Source organism: Panthera onca, chromosome D3 (genome assembly GCF_046562875.1).
Source record: "Panthera onca isolate mPanOnc1 chromosome D3, mPanOnc1 haplotype 2, whole genome shotgun sequence".
Lineage (NCBI taxonomy): Eukaryota > Metazoa > Chordata > Mammalia > Carnivora > Felidae > Panthera > Panthera onca.
This window is the reverse complement of record NC_138350.1, coordinates 46,678,594-46,697,094: the sequence shown is the minus strand read 5'-3', so window position 1 is coordinate 46,697,094 and position 18,501 is coordinate 46,678,594.

Here is an 18,501-nt window from a genome sequence, read left to right as displayed (position 1 = left end):
CCTTCTTCCCTTCCTTCCTTCCTTCCTTCCACTCTTTTTTTCTGTCCTTTTAAATTTAAATCTTAGTTTTATTACTTCTTTTGGTGCTATTGATTTCTTGCTTGCCCTGTAAAATGTTTCCTGTTCTGGACTTGATCTATTATTGCCTTCTTGGCATCTTAAGCTTGTTCTTCTCTCGCCCATTTTTCCTGTGCACTGGAAGTTAGACCTGAAGGCTTGATTAGAGTCCATTGCAATTTGTTTCAGCAAAATTACTTCATAGTTGGTGTTCTTTCTACAGATTTCATGGGGAAGTTCCTGGGTAGTTTGTGTTGAGAAGAGTGAGCCCTTACTTCAGGCAGTTCCTCACAGCAGAAGGCACCTTGGAGATTTCTAGTCCAGCTTTATTTTATGGGAAAGGGAATTGATGACCAGAGAGATCATTGGCCATCTCTCCTGTCACATACTGTGTTCACATTTATTTCACATTTTTCATGTATTTAATAACCTCCTGCCATCTCTTCCCTGCCCTGGACATTCCACTGAAACTTGCTCCTCTATTCCAACTACGTCAATGGCCTCCCTGTTGTGCAAACCCTATGGACTCCTTTCAGCTCTCATTCTCTATGCTGTCTCTACAGCATTTAATATTAATAACCACACTATCCCTCTTAAAATACTTGCTTTGCTTGTCTTCTCTGATCTCACTCTCCAGTCTTTCTGATTAATCCCTCTTAATCACATACATTTGTCTCTAAAAGGTAAGTATTTGCTAAGATTTAAGCGATACCTGCCAGATATACTACAATTTAAAGGAAAATTTCATACCAAATTAAAAGAGGATTCCAGGAGTTGGTATATAATTCCTGCACCTATGAGAATGGCAGAGAATTAAGGGAAGTGGGTTGAGACAGTTCTATCAGTTTCTGATACATTTCCCAACTTGCAGAAAAGGGAACAGCAATGTGAGTGGGCCACAGAAAAGATGAGACCACATTACTGGGGGTCCATTCCCTTCCCGTGGATAAGCAGTGGGCATCAAACTGGCAGAATGACTCAGCGTTCTCAGACTCCATATTGTTTTCTCAAGCTTGAGAGAATGATCTGGAGGCAAGGTTAGTACAGATAAAAGATTTGAGATAATCTGCAAAACAATGTCACAACCCTAGATCAGCAGCAGTAAACAACAGTTATTGAGTTGAGAACATATCTGATCAACCAAATGACATGCCTAGGTACTAGGTATCAGAAGAGCCCAAGTTTCCACTCACACTGTAGTAGATGAACAAGTAGAAACCTGAGGGACCCCTTTCTTTACTCCTCTCTGCAAGTGCTGGCCCAGTGAAGAAGTTTCTATTTAGGTCTATCAAAATTCAGCAGACCAAATTGTCTGTGGTCTTACCTCCTTCTCTAACTTCCTTGGAAAAATAAATGAATGAAGTGATACTTTAATCTACAACATTTAGCCCCTCAGAGTAAATCTTATGGAATGAGATTGGGCTTTCTCACTATTGATGATAGATTCAGAGCTCCCATCTTCACTCAAAGGTGAGAATGCAGAATAAAAACCGAAGCTTGAGACCTAGAAAAATTATATAATGAAAGGGAGAAAAAAGGTAAGAGAGAGACAGAGAGAGAGAGACAGAGAGAGAGAGAGAGAGAGAGAGAAGAGAGTTAAAAGCATAATTTGAAGTCACTTTTATACTAGAAGACATAATGAAAAAATATGCAACTCCATCACACTCCTAAGAAATGAGGAGTTAGGGGCGCCTGGGTGGCGCAGTCGGTTAAGCGTCCGACTTCAGCCAGGTCACGATCTCACGGTCCGTGAGTTCGAGCCCCGCGTCAGGCTCTGGGCCGATGGCTCGGAGCCTGGAGCCTGTTTCCGGTTCTGTGTTTCCCTCTCTCTCTGCCCCTCCCCCGTTCATGCTCTGTCTCTCTCTGTCCCAAAAATAAATTAAAAACGTTGAAAAAAAAAAAAAAAAAAAAAAGAAATGAGGAGTTAAATGACCCTGTTAAACAAGAAATGGAGAAGATAGCTAAATCAGAAGGAAATTGCCACAGGTAAGCAAAACTAAGGAGAAGAAGAATGTTATCACAGAATTATAACTACAGTAGAAGAACCAAAACAGAACTCATGTTAAAAAAAACCTGAATCGGTAGAGAACTATCTTGAGAAAATCATTCAGAATGAAGAGGGAAGGACTAAGGAAAAAAAATAATCAGAGTGAAGATTGCAGCTAAGGAAATCAAACAATGGATGTTTGGCATATAGTTGATGTGCTTAAAGTAGTAAGAAATGATCAACAAAAAACACATAAAGGGAGATATGCAGTTTGCAAAGGTTCACCATAGGAGACAAATGAATAAAAATTGGTCAACCCCCCAAGGTCTCTCTGAGCAAAGATACAGAACTTTAAGAATAAAAAAGAAAATAATTCTACAGATCAGTATAATACTGTTTAAGGCTCCAGTCACACTACCTGGGTTCAAATTGCATGGCTCTAATGTTAGACAGGTAGTATATAACTTATAAGATTATCAAAGGATGAAATGTGAAAACACTTGCAAAAGTATTTAGCCTGTTGTCTGGCATATAATAGGCACTCTGGCATATAATATAGTTACATTCAGCAAGAGGAAATACGTAACCAACAATAGGAATCATCAAGCCAGTCCAAAATTCACATTAGCAGTATCAAAGAATTTCAGTAGGAAAGCTTTGTCCAAGTATTCCTTAAATAGTCAAGTTGATATTATAAAGGCAAAAGAAAGGCATAGTCAAAAGGGCAAGAATTTGGGAAGTAAATCACCAATAAGCAATTCATGGAAGGGGTCATTTGCAGAAGCATTCCAGCAATGGAAAAGATGAACCAAAAGGAATAGGGAACCTATGGGATTCAAGGGCCATTAGTGAATACGGATCAATTAATTCCTATGTTCTTAACCCCTAAGAGATTCTGAGAAAGGCATGGACCTTCTCAGAAATAAAATAAAATATAAAATAAAATAAAATAAAATAAAATAAAATAAATATATATATACACACACAGACACACAGACACGCACATACGCGCGTGCGCACACACACACACACACACACACACACACACTACATATACATAGAGATGTATGTAGTATTTTAGATTATTCAGAAATCTATGGAAACTAACCCATGGCCTCCTTTGGAATTGATAGATGACAGACCTTGTTTTAAAAATCAGTCTAAGTTTCAGTAAGTGTTATTGTTGTGATTACAAACAAAAATTAAATGTTAAATTTGTGATGGAATATGTATCTCTATATATAGAGAGCTACCTATTTATCTATATATATGGTATAAAATAACAATTTAAATATAATAGATACGGGCAAAAACTTCACAATAAGCAAAACACATATGTGTGCACACACACAAACATCAGGAAGTGAAGGAGGTGAGTGGCAGGAAAAAAATGTGTGAAGTGTGTAAATGCGTTTTTTCCATTTTTTTTTCAGGGAATAAATGAAAAGATATGGCAGATTTTGATAATTTGAACAATATAAAGACATAAAAGTAACAATTAAAAAACTTAAGATAAAATATCCATGTACTAGAGATAACAAATTAAATATAGAATATTACAGATAGATTAATCAAATATGGCAACAATTTAATAATTGGCATTTTGAGACATGACCTATGATCATTCATTATACTATTCTCTCAACTTTACTATGCATTTACATTTTTTCACAGTAAAACCATGAAAAAAGAGAAGAATAAACAAAAAGATAGTAAAAGCTAAAGAAGAAAAAATCATAAAACAAATCACAGAAGCTATTGTTAGTTAACTTGCTCTCACAAAACTTAAAAACACATCTGAAAAGGACTAAGTCAAGTAATTTAACTGTCTCTCCTACAAATTTAAACCCTCTTTAATATAAAAGAAAAAAATCAACAACTCAACAACAGTATTAATGATATGTCTTCCAATTAAAAATTATAAGATATGACATGAGGCAGGAAATTTACCTATAATAAGGTGAAAAATCAATTATAGAAACAAATCTAGAAATGACAGAGTTGATGGAATTACCAAGAATAGATTTTAAAATCACAATTTTAAATATGTTTGAGGACTTTCAAAAAAACATTACATAAAGGAGAAAAAATGGAACATATGGGGAAAAATTTCTACAGATTAAAAAATACAACATGTGAAAGGAAAATTTCACTGGCTAAAATTTATAGACACTATGTAATAACATATCAGTCAACTTGAGAGCATAACAAAAGAAATTTTGCAAAATGAAATACAGAGAAAAAAGACTGAGAAACTTACATAGAGCCTCAATGGCTTGTGGGACATTATTAAATGACATAATACGCAAATAATTAAGTGTCCCAGAAGAGAAGTAAGAAAAGGACAGAGAATATATTTAAAGAAATAATGGCTGAAAAATTTCCAAATTTAGTAAAAGCTATAAATTCAAACAAGAAATTCAAGGAACCCTAACAAGATAAATATTAAGAAAAAAGCTACATAAAGACACATCATAAACAGATCCAAAAACCCAATAATAAAAGGAAAAGCTTCAAAATATTTAGAAAAAAAAGATACATACATAGACAGGAACACACATAAGAAACACCACAGACCTTTGATGGAAAACAATACAAACAGATGACAGTGAAATGACATATTTAAAGGGCTAAAGAAAAATTTCATCAACCTAGAATTCTTTATCCAACACAACCAGTCTTTGAAAATGAAGATGAAAGAAATACATTTTCAGATAATCACAAATTGAGAGAATTATTAATTGGAGCTCTGCTCTACACTATCAGAAATGCCAAAGAAATTTCTTTATGCTGCAATAAGACACCAAATAGAAACTTGGATCTATATTAGGGAATAAAGAACTGAGAGAGAATCCATAAGTGGGAAATACAGAATATTTTTTCTTTTTTTAAAACTTTCTTTAAAAGGTAATATCAATACAATCAATAGTATACCTGAAGTATAATATTATTTAAAGATAGAATATAATAACTTAACGATGCATATTGGAAGCCTAGCAAATGTGAAAAATAAAACAAAGATATATAGCCCACAAGTCAATGGTAGGGACAAAATGAATCCTAAAATTAATCAATTAATCCAATGAAGGCAGGAAAAGTAGGAAAGGAAACAAACAATGAGCCAAGGAACAAATAGAAAACAACATATTGATGATTTTCATTAAATGTAAATGAGCTAAACACTCCAATTAAAGACAATGTTGTTATTTAAATAAAAGTCCAAACTATATGTTGTCTATAAAACAAATCTTAAAAAGTAAAGGAGGAAAATGCCATACAATGAAACAACATTAGGAGAAGGATATATCAGACAAAGTAGACTTCATAACAATAAATGTTTTCAGGAAAGAAAGAGGTGTATTTATAATAAAAGTCATCATAAGATATTGTGTATGCACAATAGCCAAGCCACAAAATACATAAAGTAAAAACTGATACAAATGAAAGGTGAAATAAACAAATTGAGTTACATTTAATTGCATCAATACTTTCAGTTCTTGATAGAATAGACAGAAAACCAGTAAAGATTAAAAAGACCTAAAAAATGTTATCAACCACCATGATTTAATTAATATTTACAGAACACTGCACCCAACAACAGTGTAATACATATTACTTCCAAATGTACATGGAACATTCACTAAGGTTGATCATATTTGGATAAATTAACAAGTCCTAACAAATATGAGAAGGATTAAAATCATACATATTATACTCTCTGACTAGAATGGAATTAATGTAGAAAAAATAAGAAAACATATACATATGTATGTATATGTACGTGTGTGTGTGTGTGTGTGTGTGTGTGTGTATATATATATATATATATATATATATATATATATGATTAAATGTTAACAGATCATTTTCCAGAATGTCTGCAATAGTTTTTGTCATTATGAAAGATAATTTTTTGCTCTATTTTATATCTGGTTATTCATGGTATAGAAAAAATGCTACTGTCTTATAAATTGATCTCAAATCAGGCAACCTATATTTGTAAAATCTATGGATTCTTTTTTTAATAGAAGATCCTACCACATACAAATAATATGTGCTTTTGTTTTTTCCTTTCCAGTTCTTAATCTTTTCATTTCTTTTCCTTTAATTTCTTTCAAACATTGGTAAGGACCTAATGTAGAAATAATATGTGTTATTTTGGGCCACAGTGGTTAAGAAACAGGTATGTTCCTTGTTTTTCCCTCCACTTAATGGCAAAGGATTTTGGAATGGGAGTGGAAAGGCAGGGTTAAAGAAGAAAGAGGAGGAGGAGAGGAGGAGGAGGAGGAGGAGGAGGAGGAGGAGGAGGAGGAGGAGGAGGAGGAGGAAGAGAGGAGGAGGAGGAGGAGAAGAAGAAGAAGAAGAAGAAGAAGAAGAAGAAGAAGAAGAAGAAGAAGAAGAAGAAGGTGGTTTCATTCCTGAACTACCCTGCAAATAGAATGAAGCCCTGTGAACCCCTGATTGGATTTTTTATGTTAAGCCACTGCATTTAGAAGTCATCTGTTCTAGCAGCTAATGTTAGTATAACTAATACAAAGAAACTTGAAAATTGGAGATTCACACTCTCTCGTAGGCAAGGGATCTCAATATTATAGAGATATAAAATTTCCTTATGTCAATCTATAATTTTAACACTATCACAATCCCTGGTAGGCTATTGATGGGAGCATGAGAAATTCTTCTAAATTTTATCTATAACAGCAAATATTTGAGAACAAAGATTAAAGCTATATACATATAAATACTTAAGTGCTATATATTTAAATACATATAAAATTATGGAAATATATATTTATGTATGTACACATTTTTTAAAAATATAATTTAGTGTCAGACTGGCTTACCCAGTGCTCATCACAAGTGCCCTCCTCAATGCCCATCTCCCATCTTCCCTCTCCCCCACCACCCCCTCCATCCACCCTCAGTTTGCTCTCTGTATTTAAGCGTCTCTTGTGGTTTGCCTCCCTGCCTCTCTGTCACTATTTTTTTCCCCTTCCCTTCCCCCATGGTCTTCTGCTAAGTGTCTCAAGATCCACATATGAGTGAAAACATAAGATATCTGTCCTCTGACTGACTTATTTCACTCAGCTTAATACCTTCCAGTTCCATCCACATTGCTGCAAATGGCAGGATTTCATCATTTCTCATTGCCAAGTAGTATTCCATTGTATATAGAAACCACAGCTTCTTTACCTATTCATCAGGTGATGGATATTTAGGCTCTTTCCACAATTTGGTTATTGTTGAAAGCACTGCAATAAACATGGGGGTACATGTGCCCCTATGCATTAGCACTCCTGTATCCCTTGGGGAAATTCCTAGTAGTGCTATTGCTGGATCATAGGGTAGTTCTATTTTTAATTTTTTGAGGAACCTCCACACTATTTTCCAGAGTAGCTACACTAGTTATTATTCCCACCAACAGTGCAAGAGGGTTCCTATTTCTACACATCCTCGCCAGCATCTGTAGTTTCCTGATTTGTTCATTTTAGCCACTCTGACCGGTACATGCACATTTTCAAATGTGATGTTGGTGAAGGAATAGAGACTGATTAACAGAATAGAATACACAGCATTGAAATATAGAGTCAGCATATGTTAAAGGAAATCTTAATTCAATAAGGGAATAGATGTATTAAAGTAAGCCGAGTGCTTACTTTATAACTTACAACAAAATAAATTTTGAATGAATTGAATATTTAATTTCATTCATTCCACAAGAATGTATTTGTTGAACACCTATTATATGCCAAGCCCCATTCTAGCTCCTGAAGATAACAGTTAACAAAAAGGACAAAAACTCCCATCATCATGGAGCTTACATTCTAATGGTGGAGACAGAGACAGTAAGACAACTAAATAAGTGAAATATGTAGTGGGGTACATGGTGACAAGTACTGTGGAGGAAAATACAGCAAAAAAGAGAGTTAGTGTTTGTCCAAGAGGTGGGCATGGGATACAATCTAAATGGAAAAAGTGACATTTGAGCAAAGATTTAAAGACAGTGGGAGAGAGAGAAGTTGTACTGCCATTTAGTAATGAAATCATAGAACGAATATAAGAAAACTTAGGTGCCTGTTTCTATAGCCTTGGAGTGGAGAAATTTTTTCAAAGCATGAGACTGAAGCTGGAAAGCAGAAAGAAAAAAATGGACAAGTTTTGCAACATAAAAATGTAAACAATCTTAAAACTAATAACAATCTGGGGTGGAAATAGCAACATATTGTCACACTAAGGGTTCATATCTAGGGTGACCATATAATTTATTGTCTAAATCAAGATGCTTTGAGAGTCAAAGGGATACCTTTTATGCTTATGTCAGAAGAATGGACAGAAATTAGAACTGTCTCAGACATACTAAACTGGGTCCTTATAAATAAGACAAAAATCTCAAGAGACAAAGGCGCATAAATGACTAAATGCAAATGGAAGTAAACATGAAATTATGTTAAACCTCACTAGTAGGAAAGGAAAAATAATTAAAACAACAATGGGGCATCACATTTTGTGCTCATCTATTTTAAAGATGAAAATGTTGATAATGTTTCTGATGAGACTGTCTTGGTGGGATCTCAAAATGGTGTCAATTTAGTTACAGACACTTGGGCAAAATATATGAAATTTTAAATGTCCATATTCTTTAACTCTACATGTCAAAATACATGGATAAATTCTAAGAAAACAATCAGACAAATAGATAAAGCTATAGTACCGGGGTGTTCAAAGTACGGCTTTTCACAATGGCAAAACAACTGGAAACATCCCAAACATGCATTGAAAGGGTTTGTTTAAACCACTTGTGATATCTTCATACATAAAATATTATACAGCCATATTAATTAAAGTAATGACAGCTACTGTAAACATCAACATCCCAAATGTCCACATTATAGAAATTGAATTCTCTCTCACATTTAGTCCAGAAGAACTCTTTCCTTTCTCTTTCATCTCTGCTTGAAAACCAGCCAGTGCTTGTGTCAGCCTATCTTTTTCTCAGAAAACCTTGTTACAGTCAGATCACAGTAGCCATCACGTACTCATACTGACTCTTTCCAACAATTTCCCTGAGTTAACAGCCTTGGTATGGGCATGGTCAGCCTTCCAAGTCACTGAAGGCAATGGTTTTCCCAAAGTTTTGCCAGTGCATGATGGAGTACTCAGCCCTCTGGACTGCTGCTCTCCTTGCCATTTGCCACTCTACCGCTAAGCCAGAGGATTCGTAATTTAGGTTTTGGTTATGGAAACACTCCACTTCAAAGCACCAATTTCTTTAAACCTTAAGGTAATGCGAGCTGCTGTTGTAAACAACGTAAAATATGTGTCATGGCTCAAACATGATAGGAATTTACTCTCACTCACTTGAAGTCTGATACAAGTGTTTCTAAATGGTGGGCAGTTCTCTACCAAGCCGTATTTCATGGATCCATTAATCCTTTAAAACTTGGGGCTCCTTCATCTCCTTGACTTCCTGCTCATCAGCAGAAAGACAAAAAGAGGAGAGAAGGTACACCCACTTCTTACTTATTTCATTCCAAAGGCAACATGTATTGCTTCTGCTCACAATCTCTTAGCTAAAACTCAGTCACAAAGTGCAGTCAGGCAGGCAGGGCAAGGTAATCTAGCTGAGTAACCAGGAAAAAGAGGAAACGGATTTAGTGACCAATGTGTTAGTCAGGGTGGTCTGACTAATGCTTCAGTGACAACTCTAAACATCTCAGTGGCTTAACCAACAAAAAAATCTATTTCCAGCCCACACAAAATCCAGATGACATTATAGGCAGCTCTCCTCCATGTGATGACTCAGCAATCCAAACCACTCTCCTCCTTTGCCACCATCATCTTGACACAAGGCGTCTTCCATGGCTGCTAAGAAGGCAAGGTGGGAAACTGGAGAATGGTCCACAGAATCTTCACTCCTTCAAGCCAAAAAACAGCGCTCACTGCTTCTACTCACAATGAGTCCCATGGCCATGCCTACCTGTGTCATCTTGACACAAGGCGTCTTCCATGGCTGCTAAGAAGGCAAGGTGGGAAACTGGAGAATGGTCCACAGAATCTTCACTCCTTCAAGCCAAAAAACAGCGCTCACTGCTTCTACTCACAATGAGTCCCATGGCCATGCCTACCTGCAGGAGGTAAGAAGTGTAGTCTCCTATATACTTAGAAGGAGAGAGAACCAGGCATTGATAAATGCATGTAATACATAGCATAACCGGCCAGCCAATCTCTGTCACAGCTACATTAACATGACGATGTTTATGGATATTTGTTTTCATGGATGGCCTTAAAATATGTGTGATGTGGAAATCTGTACAGTGTACAGAAACAGCAATAACACAATACCACCTTTTACAACTATATGTGTGTGCTTTAGATGAAGGCCAAACCACCTCATCCTATGGAATCCACATGAAATTCACTCCAACCCATTCCACGTTCTCCCTTTCTCCTATTCTCTCTAGAGGCTCTCCCCCTGAGATCCAGGCATCCATGGAATAGGGGGTAGCAACTGTTTTCTTCATTTCTTTTGGCCTGAAGCTCACGCTGTGGCTGAAGTAGGTCAGTGAGTAATCTTGTCCTCTGCGTTATTCCGGGTTTATATCCCAGCACTTCACCCCAGAAGTGGCGCAAACATCTTTCCTTGATGTCTTCCAGAAAGCATCGCTGAAGGCACTGGAGATTTGGGGAAATAGCAAGGATTACATTTCAGATCCACACAGAAGAAAAATCCACATGAACGTTAGATTTTTCCTAGCATGCCATTTTTACAACTCTGTCTCTGGTTCTGAGTACCTGCAGTCCAGCCGTGTATTTGGTCTGCTTGTCTCTTGTCAATCATGGCTCCCATGTCACACTGCTCTCTTTGAATAATAATATCAACATCTTTTCCTAATTGCATTGTATTTATTTATACTGTTGCCTCCAGAAGACAAATTCTGATTTATTGAAATGACTAATACTAAGTTATGAAAATAATATTAAGTGTATATAGTTATATATAAGTAGTTACACCTGAATGTGCACACACACAAACACACATGTACACACACACACACACACGCAAACACATACTGAGAAAGGGAGAGATTTCAAACCAGCATGTTAGGAGCAGTATCTACGTGGTTAGAGTGAAAAATGATTTTTCTCTTTTCGATTTTCCATATGATTTTTACCTTTCCTACAATGAGCAAGTATTAATTCTTTATTAAGAAAGGATAAAAACAATAAAAGCCGTTTAAAAATATATTTTTCACCAGTCGTTTCCAAATGTCAGATATTTTGTAAACTCCACGTCTGGTTTCCAGTTCTGAATCAGACTTGCCAAGGACCTCATCATACAAACTGCTGGGTGTTACTAAGATTGTTGAGCCTTACTCACTGCAAGGCCCTGGCAGTCAGTGGGGAGGTGCGCACGTGGGTGGGAGAAAGCAAGGTTAGCGTCCCCTTTTGTTTCGCTCTGTCATACTACCCTTTAGGCCAGATCACATGGCACTAAGATCTATATTCCCTAGGGAAACCATCTCCTGAATTTAAAGTTGGAGCAGAGAAGAGGGCAAAGGTGATACGAAACAGAGCTGAAATTTTTAATAGAAAATGCCTCATGGTGCTTACAGAGAGGAAAAGAAGAGACAGAGAGGATTGTGTATTTTAAGGTTGTTTGCAAATCAAACTCCTTTTCCCTGCTAGGTCTCTATAATAATTCCTTATTTCTAAAGGAAAGAAATTCTAGAATATTTCTGATGGAGCCTGATGTAGACAACCAGGTAGTTGTTTACTTAAAAGGTAATTGCTTTCTTTAGCTCAGCCTAGTGAATTCTGTGTTTGTAAGATTTGAGGTGGAGTAAGATAGGAATACAATGAATGTGTTCATTCAAAGTGTATTGAACACTTGCTCTGTCTGAAGGTCTGGCATTTGAATCAGTAAATAGTGACCCATGAGTGCTGACCAGTATCCGCATGGGATGGGTGTATTTAGGAGCATGGCCAAGGAAACATCTCTGCCCCATATGAGAAATCATAATTATTAGGTATTTAATAAGTATTAAATAATGAACACATGTAAGAGGTCAAATACAGGTGTGAGAGGTAAGGGCCTTTGAGGCCTCTGGTAAGGAGACTCCAAAGTGTAAAATATCTGATCCACCACTACGCTCCATCGTCTCTGCCCCTGCCATCTGATGACTGATTTGTGAGGCTATAATTCAGGAATGTGTTTAAGGAAGGTGCTCACATGTTCATAGCCCATACGTCAGTGCTTCTCTGAATTTTCTCCAACACACTCACTGAATTCACCCTGAGCTTATCAGCCCCCCAGGTTCCTTGAGCTCTCAAGGAAAGGTGCATACTGATTCCCATGAAGGGCAAGAGACAGTCAGCTGATGGGTGTCACAGTTATTGTAATGCTTTTGGCACTGAGGAGCGGTCTACTTCATAAGTATTCAAGGAAGCGTTTTAGAACAACTTGCCTTCTTCGGTCAGGATAGGCCATTTGTCACTCCAAGTTCAGTGGCTCCTGACATCAAACATTTAAATTTCCCTCATGCAGACTCTGCTGTGGGTTTGGGCAACTCTCCAAGGCAGCAATTCTCCATGCAGTGACTCAGCGAACCAGGCTGCTTTGGTCCCCTTGCTCTGCCATCTCAACGTGAGTCCTCCATGATCACCAAAGCCAGGAAGTGAGTGTTTGGAGAATTCATACCTATTTTCCTATGCTCTGGCCCAGAAGTGACACACCACTTCCAACTGTAGTCCACTGACTAGAGTAATCATATGACCAACCCTAACTAATGAAGGTATAAGAAATGCGCTCAAACACTTGGAATATTTCGAAGCGTTATTATCTCTGATCCTTGTTCGACTTTCTTTTATTCTTCCCAAGGAAAGATTTGATTGGGTTGGCATAGGTACCAATATGGAGATGTCAGTACGGAGCGCTTGTAGCAGGCAGAATTCTATTGGTGTCTCCAAGGTGGCCAACTTTCCTGAGTTCAGAATGTATGTGGTGATCCTGCTGCTCATCCTGCATCCTGGTTCCGTCTCCCCAAGAGAAAATACTGCAGCAACTAAAATTTTTGAAACTTGGTCAGGACCCCTTTTCTTAAAACAAAAACAAAAACAAAAACAGAAACCCCCAAACTGAGGCTTCATACATTTTCCTTCTAGTGCACTCACCAAACACTTTTGGCAACATGCCCAGTGGTCCATGGCTCATGTCTGTACCACAAAAAAGTGTCTAATACAAGAATGCCATCTCCTCACTAAGTATTGATGGGATTGTGACCATGTACCAAGCGGGGCATATAGTGATAGAACTTTCACCTTCAAACACTTTGGGTCTAGCAAGAAAAATCAGTTAATTATTCTAGCACCTCATGTAACAAACTATATAAGGAATCCTGAAGAGATGTGGAAAGGCTAAACTAATTCAAATTAAGAAATCCAGAAAAGGATCCTAGAGACAGCGGCATTCGAACGAGAAAATATGGGAAGAGTGAAGAGAAACTGAAGGTAGATCCTCTGAATTCATGGAGCTGAAAGCGTGTTTTGGGTAAGGGGTGGGGGCAGGGGAGGAGTGGAAATCAGGCTGGACAAGTAGGCGGAGCTCCTTCATGAAAGTCCTTATGGCATTTCTTGAAACGAAACCTTCCTGTACCTGGCCTCTTTTCAACTTGACCTTGGGATGTGGAAGTAAAGACCCACCCAGGATCTCACTGGCTCACTTCTTCCCAAATGTTGGGATCTCCTTAATGTAGTCTTAAGATCAGAACCCCAAAGACCAGCTAAAACCTCATTTGCTTCCTCTGGTCTGGAGCCAGCTGGCAAAGTAATAAGCAAATAAAATCAATGCAGTACAACTGGCGACTGGTCACCCAGACATTCTTGCAGTCACTTACGTGTGTGTCCAAGACTATCCTTGTGGCTCACAGCACCACTTCCCCCATCACCCATGCACCTGGTTCCTTCCGGGAGAGTGGACTGCAGGAGTGGCAACCCGCCAGGCTTTTCACCTCTTTGCTCTCCTAGACTGCATAACCCTACGCCGCTCCCACATCTCCCCAGCCTGGGTTTTTGGGGCTTGGCAAGAACGTGGAATTAAATACATGGCAGATGTGCTTGGGGTCAAGGGGCTCTCATTCTTTTGCTGATCTGCAGTTTCTCTGACAGTCTTATTTTGTGCAGGTCCTCTGATTATTTCCTATCCCATCGCACTATGAGGTCTGGAGGTCTGTGAATTTTGCTTTGAGCATATGACCAAACTCAGCAAGCCAGGCAGTGTCAGGGACCCAAGAGCTTGTCTACAAAAGAGATTGAGTAAAATGGCATCAGTAGCTGGTGACGGGAGAAACCAGTCAGAAGAGAGTATATCTCGGGAGGTGACAGACAATGATAGGTGTTGTAAAGACTTAATGTCAACCAGTATCTTGGCAGTTGAAGTGCAGTTCGACTAGGGTAAGAGGACATTATCAACTTTGCTCATGCTCTGAGGAATAGATGTGTCTGTTACCTATCCAAGGAGCCCAGGACACTATGGTAATAAATGTTATGCCACCTAACAACAATGGCTATGACCCTGAGATGAATTGTTTGGGGAACAGGTCATATCAGACTGACTTTTAAATAGCTGTCCCCTTTCAACCTCCTGTTTTTCAACTGGGCAACCATTCCTGGCTTAAATGTTACTCCCTATCCCTTAAGGGGGTATATATTTAGGTTTCTATGTGTTTGGACAAAGCATATGCTTTCTTGCCAGATCTGGAGCACTTCCTCAATTTGGATAAGATGGAAAGTGACCGAAATATTTGTATATGGTAATTCTGCACAGAGATTCCTCTGTGGGTCTTAGACTGTTAGTGTCTTTAGAAGCCACTTCTCAGGTCCTTTCTCGAGATGGGTGAACACAATGGCAGTTGCAGGAAATGATGCTCCTGTGGTCTTACAGCTGTACATAGATTTAAAATTAGGGTGCCACGGGCACTTGATTGGCTCAGTTGGCTCTCGATCTAAGCTCAGGTCTTGATCTCAGGGTTGTGAATTTAAGCCCCATGTTGGGCTCCAGGCTGGATGTGGAGCCTATTTAGAAAAATAAAAAATAAAAAATAAAAAATAAAATAATAAAATGCGGGTGCCAAAGAATTGCTGTTTTTTTCTTTTTTTCTATTCAGTTGGGCAAAGAACACATTTTAACAAGGCAGTTGCTGGCAGTCGTTAATGAAAGGAGATTACCATTTGTGGTAGGCTGAGTATGGCCCCAAAGATATCCACATCCTAATCCCTGGAACCCATGATTATTACCTCATATGGCAAGAGGGACTTGGCAGATGTGATTAAATTAAGAATCTTGAGAGGAGGTGGATTATCCTGGATTATACAGATGGGTCTAAAATGACATCACAAATGTCCTAGTAAAACGAAGGCACAGGGAGATTTGACTGTAGAAGAGAAGACAATGTGACCACAGAGGCAGTGTTTGGAGTGATGTGGCCACAAGCCAAAGATCGCTTAGGGCCAAAAGAAGCTAGAAGAGGCAAGGAAGAGATTCTTCCTCTAGGACCTCCAGAAGGCATCAATCCTAATGTCAAGGTTAACACTAGTAACTGTAAGAGAATAAATTTGTGTTGTTTTAAGCCACTATTATTGTGGCTATATGTTATAGCAGCCATAGGAAACTGATACACTATCTTACACCAGTGGCCTACTTTCAACAATGAAGCCTCCACTATGCAGTTATATCCTTCATGTTTTTAAAAAAATAGATTACCTTTTTTTAAATTGAAGTAGCTGTGCGGGTAGCTATCTATCAGATTTACTTCCTCCCAAATCTAGTTGGCCTGCTTATAACCAAATTCCTTTTTAATTTTTTAATGTTTATTTATTTATTTTGAGGAGTGGAGGGGCAGAGAGAGAGAGGGAGAGAGAATCCCAAGCAGACTCTGTGCTGTCAGCACAGAGCCCGATGCGGGGCTTGATCCCGCCAACCATGTGATCATGACATGAGCCGAAATCAAGAGCCAGACTCTTAATTGACTGAGCCACCCAGGTGCCCCTATAACCAAAAATTTTTAAGGAACTGTGGCAAATGAGCCTCCTGAAGATCAGAAATTCTTGTGCAAGAGAGAAGTGTTTTTGTCACTCACTCCTAGAGGTTTTGACCAATCAGGGTGGCCGTGCTGTGCCCAGGGGCCCTTGTGTACTGCTATACTGAGCAAGCACTGAGCATAATGCATGAGCCATCTGGGGGTCAGTGCTGCTGGTATGGGGAGACCAGTGATAGAAGAAGCATGATAGACATGTCACAGACCCCTACACTGCCATCCTGAGGTTGAACAGGATGCCACCTTTTCCTGCTTTCACACATATTCCTTAGACTCTTTCTTTGGTGCTATACTCACCTTCAATACAAACTGCCCTTGAAATTCACTTAGTTTTGATTGTGTCTTTGTAAACATGCTGGGAGTGGGGACATACAGTGTGATTTGCCTCGGCCCACATACCCTAGGGATATTCTTGGATCTTCCATTCTTGGAGTGGACACAAATTGTTTTTAGTTACGTAGGACCAGGAGAATTTGCAAAGTTATCAACAAGAGCATAGGGTCAGAAAGAAAGAATGAAGCCAAGACAGGGAGCTTTAGAAATGTAATCTCATTTAATTTTCACAATTACCCATAAATTAAGGATACTATGTCAAATTCACAGATAAGCTGAGGACCAGGAAGACTTAAATTACTTGCTCAAAGTTACCCACTTAAGTGCCAGGACTGGGCTCCAAATCCAGACTGGCTTGATTCCAAGGCTCTTGTTTTTCACTACACAATCCTGAAGGCAGCACAGGTTCCTGAACAGAATGTTCTGGGCATCCCAGCCTCTTAGCTCTCACCAAAGAGCCCAGCAAAGAGGAAAAGAAATCCATTCAGAATGCTATTCCCAAGTGACCAGAAGAAAGAGTCTTGTTTTGAAGGCAAAGCCTTTTCTTTAAAACGGTACCCTCTACTCAGCTCATTCCTGAGGAAGGCTCTGGCACATGGAGAACATGGTTTCTTGCTCGGGTGCTGGGTGGAATCCCTGTGGCATTGCTCCAGTAATAACTCTGCCACGGAGATATGCGATCTCTAGCAGTTGTCCGCAAGCATCAGTGCTATTCCAGTTCGCCTTCCCAACTCCGGTTGTGCTTCGCTTCTACCCCACCCTCCACCTGCTCCAGAAGGAGACTGGCAGTGCCCAGAGCTCCAGAAGAAAGGAGTACAGTGAAGTCTGTGTCTCTTGGGGAAAGATTTGTTTTCTGTCATGTTGATGACATGGATGACCCAAGATGAATATCCAAGGACATATCAGAGATAGGTCGGCAGTGGTGCAGGAAAGGAGCAAAGCCTGATTGAGTTTATGAAAGTTTTCCACTAAAGTCAGCAACAGCGCAAATTCAAACCAGGCACAAGGCACTTGAATCTCCCTATGAGTTGTTCATCAAAGGGCTAAAAGAAAGGAAATCTGAGACGGACCAGGGTCTGGCCTAAAAGCTTTCAAGTGATTCCTTTCCGTAAGGAAACTATTTCCTTTGTCTGTGCATGTTCAGGAAAAGTGCCTTTTTGGAACTTGGTTCCCTCTGAATTCAGGTCACAGTTCTTTGGACTAATTAAAAAAAAGAATCATGATATGGAAATGTCTACTGTTCTTCGCACACACGCACACACACACACTCAGTTACAAATACGTGGGCCTGTTTATTTATTTTGGAATACTATGTGATTTTGGTACTTAATCTGGGCTGACTTAAGGTAAGTTTGATAAGGAAGGGCAGTGAAGGAGGTAGCACCCTGGGTATTCAGATTATTGTGACCATACATGCTTAAAATCAGGGAAATCACGTGCTATTGTGATACTTCTTACATCCTTTAGAAAAACAGTGAGCCCAGAGCTCAAGTCCACATGTACCTGCATGGGGAAGGAGACTGTTTAGATAGGATTGCACTGATTAGGAGCCAAAAGGAAGAACCAAACCCCACCAGCAAAGGAGCCTTGGCCACCTCCTGACCACAGACTTCCTTTCTTTCGGCACTTTTTCAGACAAAGGGCCCCCAAGGTCTCCGTGTCATTCAATTAAGTCCAGAGGGGTCTTCCCTCAGCCCCTCAAGTTTTCAGCTCCCTGCCTGTGTTCCCTTAAGACACGCCCATGGGTGGCAGCCGGGCCAGGACTGAGGTGGGCTAAAAGTCAGGGGCATGCTGGTGTGTGTTCTAACTGTGCCTTCACTTAATGGCATTATTCTCTCTTCTGGTTTTTGTTTCTTTCTTTCTGTGCACCCCCCCCCCCCAAACCGCCGGTTTCAAATTTCCTTGTTTTCTCTGTAGTCTAATCAAAATCTTAGAAATTAGAGCTGGAAAGGCCTCTTAAACTCGTCTCCTCCACCTCTTGCCAGGGCACGATCGTTCCCTATGGTTAATTTTCCGTAGCTCCAGCCAGGC